Here is a 13,172-nt window from a genome sequence, read left to right on the forward strand (position 1 = left end):
CTGACTGACCAATCTCTCGAGTATCCTGGGTTCTGGAATATTTACTATTCTTCTAGTTCTTCCAGCTAGTTCTGATGGCTGAAGGTAGACTGTGGTGCCAGAGCAGCAGCTCCTTCCAGTCTGTAGATAGGAGCAGTAGCTTCTCATGGGGAAAGGCAAGGCTGAAAAGTCCACCACAAGGGTCTCCTGAGTGACCAAAGACCCTGTGGCACTGACCCTAGGCCATGCGGCATAGCAGGCGGTGCCATTCTACAACAGATTCAATGAGCTTTGAGAATTGGGCATGAGGAGCACATCCAAGACAAGAAAGGGCATTCCAGAGAGGCTCTCCATGGGGAGGTATTACCATCAGCCAGCTCTGGGCACAGAAACCACCAACCTGGGGTAAACCCCTTTGCCTGCAGGCTAATGGCCACAGTAGAAGTGCCAGCCCTTCTTCTGTTTCTAATCAAAGCTGTGGATTCTCTGGGCAGCCTCACTTATCAGACAGGCAGCCCAAGTGAGCTGCTGGTGGTTAGGGCTGTTGGGACTTGTGTTTTCAGCCAGTTTCAGCCAAAAGTATCTGGAGCCTCTGCAGAGGCAGGGGAAGCAGATCTTAAGACGAAACCTCCTAAACTCATGCCAAGCTTCTTGCAGTCACATAAAGCTCAGGAAACGGTTTTTCTTTAGTTGCACCTACTGAGTGGTCTGGGACCACTCTCGGTTGGCAGCAAATTGGATAGAGAACTCCAGGTGGGGTCAGAAGACTTCCAGCCCCTGTCCCTAGGTGCCCTCCTTGGAGGGAGGGAAGCAGCTCTTGGCTGGTGCTCTAAATGAGCTCCCAGGGCCCAAACAGGATCTGGTGTTCTGCTGGTCACAGGATGCTCTTGGCTTTCAAAACTCAAATGAAGTATGAGGCCACCAGCCCCAGCTATTCCTGGTAGCACCTCTCTGTCTCCAGCCGCTCCCAGGAAGGGCAAGTGCATTTCCCCTCCTAACAGGTGGCACGCTTTTGCACCTGGCACCATGCGCTGGTGCCTGGCCTCTCCATGGTGGGCTGAGGAGGTCAATGTTCTCACATAGAGAATTCATGCTGCCTACAAAGCTTTCTCGCTTTTTTTTTTTTTTTTTTTTTTAATGCATGGGCAGACTTTTCTCAGTAGAAGATATAGTCTAAAACAGTTTCTCAATCTCAGCACTATAGACATTTTGGGTCAGATAATTTATTGTGGAGGACTGTTCTATGCACTGTAGGATGGTAGCAGCTTGCCTGACCTCCATCCACTGGATGCCAGTATCACTTCCCCAGTTCTGATAACTAAAAATGTCTCCAGACAATGCCAAATATCCCCTCAGGGTAATATTGCCCCAGTTGAGAACTACTGGTAAAAAATAACTATTGTATCATTACCAGAAGAGGCAGCTGAATATATATTTAAATTCCTTGAATTCTGATTATTTTTATGTGAAAAATACTGAAATATAGCATTATAAGGATTATATAACCTATAAAATGCTTGGCTTAGTGTTTTGTATATAAGACACTATTCTGGAGAACTAGAAATGTGCATAAAAGTATGTAAAGATATAAAAATAGTTAATATACTTAGGATGTCAGTAAACAATTATTAAATTTGCACATAACCCATGTTAATTAATAATTTTAACTTATTACATGTTTATAAGGTTACAGGTTTTATCTAAACCTCTTTTACATTTATTATCCTATTTCACCCTCAGAATAATGCAAGGAGACAGGTACATTGTTAATGCTCATCTTCAACATGCATAAATTGGGGTACAAAGATGTTAAGGAAGCTGCCCAGTACTGACAGTAGGTAAGTGACAGAGCCAGGATTCAAAGTGAAACTTTCATTCTCTAGAGGCTGAGCTTTCATCATTTGCCATTTTTAAAGGAATAAAGCTTAGTAATGAAAATGTGCTTTGAATTCCTGGTTGCAAGGATTTCTGGATGTGATTGATTTATTGAATTAATTACTGTGTTTCTCTTCAGGGTTCTTTTAATGCTCTATCATATCTCTTAAAAAGGATGAAGACAAAGTTCCTTTAAGACCATTTTGTTCAGTACTTAAGAAAACTGAATAATGTTCATAATAGTGATATTGTGGGTTATATGTGTGTGGCTTTAAACTGTCCCAGGAGGAATTTACATAGAATTTGTAAAATATTTCCTGACAGCAATGGTTCTTTAGCACCATCATGGCCAAAAATCAGAATTTTCCAAACTGGAAAACATAAAAAACAGCTCACTGCATGCATGCTAAAATTTACCAGCAGGACTTCCTAATAGGACTTTGGTCATAAATATAATTTTTAGGTGAAAAGTCACTATTAAAAGTCATTGAAAACCAAGAAGAGATTACTAGATGATGTAGAATAAGTACAGAGAAAGGAGAAGAGCAGACATTTTTAAGTAACATCCTCTTGTCCTAAAAATCAACTGTATTACTAATTAAAAATTAATACATAAAAAAGTATAGGGTGTATATACTACTATAAAATTTGGAGTCAAATTTGGAGGTAAATAGTTATATACCTGAGGTGAAATAGGGAAGACATGATGCAAAAAGGAAAGAGATTTTAGGAAAGAGGGCAAAGATGTGGGCATAGTTAAATTTGGTAAGCAGAAACAAATCTTTATTAGAGATTATACAATTAGAAATAGGTATGTCAGGTTAGGATACCAGACAAAAGGGAGCTGAAGAGAAAAGAAGGTCCATAATCTACATGAAGTTCCCTTTAATTTATTGGTGAAATAGTAAGCTGTGTGTATTGTGAGTGAGACTCTGCAAGGTCTGGAAGAGAACAGCTACTGGAGCTGAGGGCTAGCTGGAGATTTCAGCATCTGTCAGGTGCTAGAACACACAGCAGTCCAACAAGAATGGAACGTCTCTCCTGAAGAGGTAGTACTCGGCTGACTCCCAGGAAGTCACTTACTAGTCCTAGAATAATAGCAAATGATGACTCACTTTAACAGAGCTGTTTAAAAGCCTCGAGATAAGGATGGTTACTAGTAAGGTGATGCCTTTGAGAATAAAACTCTACACTTCCCAGAGAAAGATAACAGAAGCTGACCACAAAAGCCTAAATGTCGGAATGAGTAGACAAGGTGCTTTTGCACTTACATTTATTCAGAGACTTAAATGTTCATAATCAATGAACTGATAGACCTGCAAAATAACTACTTGAAAAAAATGGGGAGGGAATGTGTCAGTGAATGGGTTAATACAACTTAGAAACAACAGATTAAAAAGAAAAAAATAGATTTAAAGATCTGTGAGTTCAAATTAAGTGGTAAACCATATATATAAATGGTGTCCCAGGCAGATAATGTCAAGGGGACAGAAAGAGTACATGAAAAAAAAAAAAAAAAACACCAAAATTTGGTACAACAACACAAAACCAAGATCTAGGAAGGTCAGCAAAACCCAAAAAGAACATACAGAAATAAAACACATTTAGATACATCATATCCTAACAGCTGAAAAACATAACAAAGATGAAATATTAAAAGGAGGAAGAAAAACAAAACCTATGAGAACAATGAAATAAAGGACAATTGATTTCTAACCAGTGCAGACCAGAAAAAAACATTATTTTAAAAGTTAAAAAAAATTGTCAACTCAGAATTTTATATTAAATGAAAATACTCTTCAAATGTGTATTTGATATAAAAACATTTTAAGATTAAAAAAAAAAACATGAAACAAATGCTTTAAACTGTTCTTTAAACTGAAGGATATAGACCAACACAGCAACTTCAAAATATAGGAAGAAACAAAGAACGTAAGTACTATAAATACATGGATCAATACAAAAGACTATATTTTATTCTTTTTCTTTAAAATACATGTAAATGAATAAATGAATTTTAACACTTTATCATGAGGCTTATGGGTGGACATATATGACAACGATAGCACAAATTCAGTAAGAAATAAAGACAGTAGACTATTGCAATGGTTTTACACTTCACATATAGTAATGTAATAAATGGTGATGCATATTAACAACCAAGAGGAACCATTAAATCTTACGTATACTCACACAGAGAGACAGAGATATGCCCTACAAAGCCAATAGGGAAATGAGGATTGAATACTATATATAATTAACTTGAAATAAAGCTCAATGATGGAATAGATCTCAAAAAAAAAAAGTTTCTCCAGATTTGGTTTCATAATTTCATATTGAAAATTAAACTCATTTTTGTTCAAACTGGAATTAAAAAATCAAGTATATTTGACAATGAAGGCCATGAGATATGCCAAAAAGAATAGTCTTAAACATTTAAAAACATTGTTCAATGAGCACACATGTAAAAAATGAGTATTAGAAGTCATTTAAAAATCAAGTCACAAAACTTAGATTTTAGGCATTCCTTCTTTAAACAAATATGTATTAAATGCCCATTTTGTGTCATGCACTGTTCCAGGGGCTAGAAACAAAGAAAAAGAAGGGAGAGGGCGTGGAGGAAGGGTACCAGGTGAGAGAGAAGGAGAGGGAAAATGTCTAACAATAAATTCTATGAAGATAAGCAGGGGCTCCTGGGTGGCTCAGCAGCTTAAGTGGTAGATACTTGGTTTCAGCTCAGGTCCTCATCTCAGGGTCGTGAGATAGAGCCCTGCATTAAGCCCTGTGCTTAGCATGCAGTCTGCTTAAGACTCTCTCTCCTTCTGCCCTTCTTCCCTTTCCACAAATAAATTAATCTTTAAAAATAAAAAAAGCAGCAAGGAGGCGAGAGACTGCTCAGAATCAAGAGGAAGGGGGTCACCATCCTAAGTATCAGAACAGCCCTCTCTTGGACAGTGACATGCAGACAAATATCTCAAGATGGTGAAGGAAGAAGCCATACGAGTATCTGAGAAAAAAAAAAATTCCAGGCAGAGGAAAGAACACATGTAAAAATGTTCTTAGCCAGGGATTTGTCTGATGTGTTCTATAAACAACAAGTAGACCAGAGTAATTGGAATGTTGTCGGCAAGAGGCCAAAAGGTTAGAAATGAAATCAGGTATACAGGGGGAAGGCCACTTTTTAGAGCACTGGAAGAACTTCAACTTATCTTACTATCAACTACTTTGGGGGTAAATTTTTATCAAAGGAGGATAAAATAAAGTGAGACCTTAGTTATACAAAAATTCCCTGAACATTTAGTGGGCACAGTCACGGTGAGTTTTGAGATAATTTGATCTGTTTCAACTTTCTGAAAATTACTATTAGGTTGAGAAGAGAACATGATGTTGACCATGGTGATCAGTGAAGAGACTATTATAATAATCCAGATGAGGGGTAAAAGGGATTTGGATAATGATCACACAAGTGCTAAGGAACGATTTGCTTCATAATAGATTTTAAAGGTAGAGCCTACATGGTAAGAAAATGGATTTTCAGTAGAGTACCAGAGGCAAAAGGAATCAAGGATATCTTGGTACTCGGCTAACTGTAAATTATGGTCTACACAACTGGAAGTAGAGATTTACCACCAAATGAGCTGAGGAAGAATGTGAGAAACCTTGGTTTATGGGGGTTAGATTGAGGACATTTTTTGGACAAGTTTAATATTAGTGTATACAACTGTGAGACAAATATATGCTATTCAAAGCTGTGATGACTGAATGTGATCACCAAGCAATGACTGTAAAGGGAAGGAGGTGTGGTGCAGAGAGAAAGAGATTAAGAAGTTAAAAAAAAAAAAAAAAAAAACTAAAAACTGAGCCTTGGAGCAGTTTAAAATTGCAGACCATAAAAGAAGGTAACTATTAGCTTTTAGGTCAGAAGTATACAATTTAGAATGAATTATGCTAAGAAAGGGAAGAAGTTATACACAAAATTCCCTCAACAGTTATGAGACACAGACATGTGACAAGAAAAAAATGCATTTTTCAAATATGATGCTGTGATTGTAAGGAAATTCTTAAAAAATCTCAAATTGGCTGTCATCCCACAATATACAGAATTTCAGAGTTGACATCAGTTCAGTAGTTGTGTCTACTAAGTAAATGGCAGAGAAATGTGCTGAGTGAAGGATCAGGTTTTACTGTCCCTATCCCTAGGAAGGTGATGTACTCGCAAAAGAAGGGCTCTATCAAGGTATCTGCATTAAAGTGTTTAATTCAGTATATGAACAATGACTAACAAATGAATGCATTGTTAGAGGGAGGCTGAATCCCCTTTAATTCAATGGTTCACGTGTACCTAACTTGGAAATAGGAAGGGAGGGAGGGAGGGAGGGAGGGAAGACTTTAAAAGATTTCATGATGCCACTGACTTCAGTCTCAAGCATTGTTCCAAGAATCTAGTCTCTGTTATAGTTCTCTTCCTTTCTAGGCCCTGCTTATAGATGAATGTTCACTTGGGGCTCCTCTCAAATCCAGGCTTTGTATCTTCCTTGATTAAATTCCAACAGGAAAAAAAAAAAAAAAGATAACCTTTTCCCCAAAAGTTCTAACTCATACTCTGGGCCTGAGTCTGATGAGTTTTGATTAGGTTACACTGGTATCTATAAAGGAATCATTATGGCTGGGCCAGGGATGGAAGAATATGGAGTGTGTTGCTGGGATTAACCATATGCCACAAGTACATGAGATAAGGAGGGGAATGGTTTCAAAGAAACATCGGATTAGTCTTTTGAGGAGGGAAAATACATGTGCTAAGCAGAAGCCCCAAAACCCCAAAATATATACAAAACATACATATATATAAAATATGTAATGTGTATGTATATATTATATGTGAGTTACTGTGTGCATGTGAGCAGTTAAAGACATCAGGGGAGTTGTACACTTTCAGATGAGACCTTTCAAGTTGACGTAAAGGCACCTGGAACAAAGAAGACTACTTAGAGATTGAAGGAATTACAAAGCAGAAGGATAGTGGCAAAAAGATTGAATGAATGCTCATAATCAAGACACAAATCTGACTAGGGAACTTATATATGGAGAGGGAGGAAGGGAGGCAGGTAGCAAGGGAGAAGAGGAGGCGGGGGAGAGGGAAACAAGACAACTCATGTGAAATGCTGCTAAAAAGCCCTAAGTGCCATGGTAGAGAACTGACACCTCAATTATCAATTGGAATCCCTGGCCATTTGGATAAAATGAGATGTATTATTTAAAATGCAATTGCAACCACTACAGAATACCCATTTAATAGCTGCTTTGGTCAAAAAGTATTTATTGTTTACTAAGAGTCCAGATGTAGGCATTTCCAAACCTTAAGCTGTTAACATTCTCTACTTTGATCCTTGACATGGTAACATTTGCCTTTGGGCTTCATATTCCCACACAGCACAACAATAAACTCCTCTTTATGCAGTTCTCCTTCTCAAGGAGGAAAATATATCCCCAAAGTTCCCAGAATATGTTTGATTACACCTCTTTCACCTAAATGTGACCACGTGCCCACCTGAGAGCGATCTCAGGCACAGGAGGACAGTCTGCCAATATTAGACTAGGTCTATCATTGAGTTAGACTCTGCATTGGGCATTTTGCTACTGCTATTCAATCATCATTCTATTGGTAAAAATAAAAGGGGGATGTCACTGGCTATTGAATAGATAAACAAGAGAATGTATAGAATGTATCATGTTTGGAAACCTAAAATTAATCTGGAATTTGCGTACAGAATAGATGAAGAAGCGAGTTATAAGGGAGTGATGGACAGTGTACAGAGGCAGGACATCAACCAGTGCACAGCCACCGAAAAACTGCCCAGACAGTAAAGGAGTATAAAGTAGAGTATAATGACTAATCTTGGAGGACATAAACCACCATCTAATGTGAAGTTATAAAAAAGAGAGAGAGAGAAAGATAGATCCTGTTTGGTTTGTACTAAAGTTTGGTCTTTAAGGTTTGGTCTGCATTACCAGATTGTTTAATTGCTTTAATTTCCTCATATCCTCAGGAGACCACTTAGAATTGTACTGTGTCTCCCAATTTAATTTCTATTGAATACTCTTAAACCTCCTTCTCATACGCTTCAGCTACCCTCTGGCTTTCCTGGCAGAGGAGTACCGGTAGTCTTGTTACCATCTTTCACTTATTAAAATTTCTTCACTTGCACCAGCTTAATGCAACATTCAGCACTTGGCATTCTGCCATTCTGGTTACTCCTTTTGGCTTAGGCTTTCAGTTCCTTCTTTAAAGGAAGTTAATACCCACTGGGCGACATGGAGACGTGAAGCAGCATGTGGCAGGACAAGGGCAAAAACAAACTGTTACAGACACTATTAATCTCTCTATAAGGGTATGAGTAGCTAGCAAAATAAACACAGATAATAAAAGTTCTGCTTCATTCTGATTTCTATGTTTATATTTATATACATGAACTTATATTTCTATGTCATATATGTGTATATATTTTTAAATATATAATACATAATTATATAGAATATATATATTTTTAAATCTATGATCATGGCTGTGCCTGTATCCTATCTGTTTCCTGCCCACAGAGCTACCATACAAGACCCCAGAAGTTTTCTAATTCAATGGGAATAAGTGCTTGCTGATTTGTCCAGAGGTCTGGATTATGTCTGCACTGCAGCACAATCAATCCATTTATTTTTCAAGCAGTTCCACATGTGGTCAAATACAACTTCCTAAAACAAACACCGTTCTTTGACCAAAACTTGATTCATAGAAGTAATCAGATTTCACTACTAAGTTTACTGAGGACGTCCTTTATAAGCACAAGCCAGAGCTGATATTGTAGGTGTGGCAAAATAATTTTCAATAATAGAAAATTAATGACCAGAGATTAAAACATGCAGTGGTAGCAGTCACAGTACCATAAATTATAACCTACATTTCTCAGTTGATAATATGAACTGCTCCTCATTCTCTAAAGTAATTGCTCCTCTTTTTTTTTTTTTTTTTTTTTAATAAAGAAGTTTCTTCCTAATTTCATGACAAAGGAGACTGACAAAAACCCTCCCATCTACCCTGGAATGTTAACAGAAAGGCAACAAATTCTAGGTATGTAGAGCTCAGCTCTTCAATATCCTTATGTTCATGTAAAACAGTAATGCTAAAAAAAAAAAAAAAACAACCCACTCCGGTTCATTGTTGAAGTCTCTTCCCATTATTTAAAAATTAGATATCTCGGAGATAGGGGCAAGACGGCGGAAGAGTAGGGTCTCCAAGTCACCTGTCCTCAACAAATTACCTAGAAAACCATCCAATCATCCTGAAAATCTACGAATTCGGCCTGAGATTTAAAGAGAGACCAGCTGGAACGCTACAGGGAGAAGAGTTCGCGCCTCTATCAAGGTAGGAAGACGGGGAAAAAGAAATAAAGGAACAAAAGGCCTCCAAGGGGAGGGGCCCCGCGAGGAGCCCGGCTGAGGCCGGGGCGAGTGTCCCCAGGACAGGAGAGCCCCGTCCCGGAGGAGCAGGAGCTGCACCGACCTTCCCCGCGGAAAGGCCTCCCGGGGAATTGGAGCAGGATCCCCAGAAAGGCGGGGATGCCCTCGGGCTCCCTGGGACAGTAACAGAGGAACTGCGCCCCGGGAGATGCGCCGAGCTCCCTAAGGGCTGCAGCGCGCGGCGGGACCCGGAGCAGCTCGGAGGGGCTCAGCCGGCGGCTCCGCGGAGGGGGCTGCGGGGCTCCGGGAACAGCTCGGAGGGGCTCGGGCGGCGGCTCCGCGGAGGGGGCTGCGCGGCTCCGGGAACAGCTCAGCGGCGGCGGCTCGGGCGGAGGAAGAAGCTCCGCGGAGGGGGCGGCGCGGCTCCGGGAACAGCTCGGAGGGGCTCGGGCGGCGGCTCCGCGGAGGGGGCTGCACCGCCGGGAGCCCGAATCCAACAGCGCAGGCCCCGGAGCACAGGGCGCCGGGACACAGCCCAGGATCCGGCCTCCCCCCCCCGCCCCCCGGGACAGGCAGAGGCCAGGAGGGCCCAGGACAGCGAGGACGCTCCTCCCTGGAACTGAGCAGATCAGCGGCCCCGCCCGGGAGCCCCCAGGCCCTGCACAGAGAGCCCCGGAGCTACTGCGGGAGCTGACTCCAAGGTGCCAGAGCTGCCCCCGCCACTGTGGCTTCCTCCCGGGGCCTCACGGGGTGAACACCCCCCACTGAGCCCTGCACCAGGCAGGGGCAGAGCAGCTCCCCCAAGTGCTAACACCTGAGAATCAGCACAGCAGGCCCCTCCCCCAGAAGACCAGCTGGACGGACAAGTTCCAGGGGAAGTCAAGGGACTTAAAGTATACAGAACCAGAAGATACTCCCCCGTGGTTTTTGTTTTCTTTGTCTTGGTTTTTTTTTTTTTTTTTTTTGATTTCTGATTGCTTTCCCCACCTTTTTTTCACCTTTCTTTCTTCTTTCTCTTTTTCTTCTCTTTTTTCCTTATTTCTTCTTCTCTTTTTTCTTTTTCTCTTTTCTTCCCTTCTCTCTCTTTTTCTCCCTTTCCCAATACAACTTGTTTTGGGCCACTCTGCACTGAGCAAAATGACTAGAAGGAAAACCTCACCTCAAAAAAAAGAATCAGGAACAGCCCTCTCTCCCACAGAGTTACAAAATCTGGATTACAATTCAATGTCAGAAAGCCAATTCAGAAGCACTATTATACAGCTACTGGTGGCTCTAGAAAAAACCATAAAGGACTCAAGAGACTTCATGACTGCAGAATTTAGATCCAATCAGGCAGAAATTAAAAATCAATTAAATGAGATGCAATCGAAGCTAGAAGTCCTAACGACGAGGCTTAACGAGGTGGAAGAACAAGTGAGTGACATAGAAGACAAGTTGATGGCAAAGAGGGAAACTGAGGAAAAAAGAGACAGGCAATTAAAAGACCATGAGGATTGATTAAGGGAAATAAATGACAGCCTGAGGAAGAAAAACCTACGTTTAATTGGGGTTCCCGAGGGTGCCGAAAGGGACAGAGGGCCAGAATATGTATTTGAACAAATCCTAGCTGAAAACTTTCCGAATCTGGGAAGGGAAACAGGCATTCAGATCCAGGAAATAGATCCCCCCCTAAAATCAACAAAAACCGTTCAACACCTCGACATTTAATAGTGAAGCTTGCAAATTCCAAAGATAAGGAGAAGATCCTTAAAGCAGCAAGAGAAAAAAAGTCCCTGACTTTTATGGGGAGGAATAAGAGGGTAATGGCAGACCTCTCCACAGAGACCTGGCAGGCCAGAAAGGGCTGGCAGGATATATTCAGGGTCCTAAATGAAAAAAACATGCAACCAAGAATACTTTATCCAGCAAGGCTTTCATTCAAAATGGAAGGAGAGATAAAGAGCTTCCAAGACAGGCAGGAACTGAAAGAATATGTAACCTCCAAACCAGGTCTGCAAGAAAGTTTAAGGGGGACTCTTAAAATTCCCCTTTAAAAAGAAGTTCAGTGGAACAATCCACAAAAACAAGGACTGAATAGATATGATGACACTAAACTCATATCTCTCAATAGTAACTCTGAACATGAACGGGCTTAATGACCCCATCAAAAGGCGCAGGGTTTCAGACTGGATAAAAAAGCAGGACCCATCTATTTGCTGTCTACAAGAGACTCATTTTAGACAGAAGGACACCTACAACCTGAAAATAAAAGGTTGGAGAACCATTTACCATTCAAATGGTCCTCAAAAGAAAGCAGGGGATGCCATCCTAATATCAGATAAATTAAAATTTACCCCGAAGACTATAGTGAGAGATGAAGAGGGACACTATCTCATACTCAAAGGATCTATCCAACAAGAGGACTTAACAATCCTCAATATATATGCCCCGAATGTGGGAGCTGCCAAATATTTAAACCAATTAATAACCAAACTGAAGAAATACTCTGATAATAATACACTTATACTTGGTGACTTCAATCTAGCTCTTTCTATACTAGATAGGTCTTCTAAGCACAACATCTCCAAAGAAACGAGAGCTTTAAATGATACACTGGACCAGATGGATTTCACAGATATCTACAGAACTTTACATCCAAACTCTACTGAATACACATTCTTCTCAAGTGCACATGGAACTTTCTCCAGAATAGACCACATACTGGGTCACAAATCGGGTCTGAACCGATACCAAAAGATCGGGATGGTCCCCTGTATATTCTCCGACCATAATGCCTTGAAATTAGAACTCAATCACAAGAAGTTTGGAAGGACCACAAACACGTGGAGGTTAAGGACCATCCTGCTAAAAGATGAAAAGGTCAACCAGGAAATTAAGGAAGAATTAAAAAGATTCATGGAAACTAATGAGAATGAAGATACAACCGTTCAAAATCTTTGGGATGCAGCAAAAGCAGTCCTGAGGGGGAAATACATCGCAATACAAGCATCCATTCAAAAACTGGAAAGAACTCAAATTCAAAAGCTCACCTTACACATAAAGGAACTAGAGAAAAAGCAACAAATAGACCCCACCCCCAGCAGAAGAAGACAGTTAATTAAAATTCGAGCAGAACTCAATGATATTGAGACCAAAAGAACTGTGGAACAGATCAACAGAACCAGGAGTTGGTTCTTTGAAAGAATTAATAAGATAGATAAACCATTAGCCAACCTTATTACAAAGAAGAGAGAGAAGACTCAAATTAATAATATCATGAATGAGAAATGAGAGATCACTACCAACACCAAGGAAATACAAACGATTTTAAAAACATATTATGAACAGCTGTACGCCAATAAATTAGGAAATCTAGAAGAAATGGACGCATTCCTGGAAAGCCACAAGCTACCAAAACTGAAGCAGGAAGAAATAGAAAACCTGAACAGGCCAATAACCAGGGAGGAAATTGAAGCAGTCATCAAAAACCTCCCAAGACACAAGAGTCCAGGGCCAGATGGCTTCCCAGGGGAATTCTATCAAACGTTTAAAGAAGAAATCATACCTATTCTACTAAAGCTTTTTGGAAAGATAGAAAGAGATGGAGTACTTCCAAATTCGTTCTATGAGGCCAGCATCACCTTAATTCCGAAACCAGACAAAGACCCCACCAAAAAGGAGAATTACAGACCAATATCCCTGATGAACATGGATGCAAAAATTCTCAACAAGATACTAGCCAATAGGATCCAACAACACATTAAGAAAATTATTCACCATGACCAAGTAGGATTTATCCCCGGGACACAAGGCTGGTTCAACACTCGTAAAACCATCAATGTGATTCATCATATCAGCAAGAGAAAAACCAAGAACCATATGATACTCTC

At 40.3% G+C, this 13,172-nt stretch overlaps 1 pseudogene; it reads right to left on the minus strand.

The window, feature by feature from the left end:
* Window positions 1–52: 52 nt before the first annotated feature.
* LOC112912246 (rho guanine nucleotide exchange factor 39 pseudogene) lies at window positions 53–5,249 on the minus strand (annotated as a pseudogene).
* Window positions 5,250–13,172: the final 7,923 nt, after the last annotated feature.

Source organism: Vulpes vulpes, chromosome 12 (assembly GCF_048418805.1).
Source record: "Vulpes vulpes isolate BD-2025 chromosome 12, VulVul3, whole genome shotgun sequence".
NCBI classification, from domain to species: Eukaryota; Metazoa; Chordata; class Mammalia; order Carnivora; family Canidae; genus Vulpes; species Vulpes vulpes.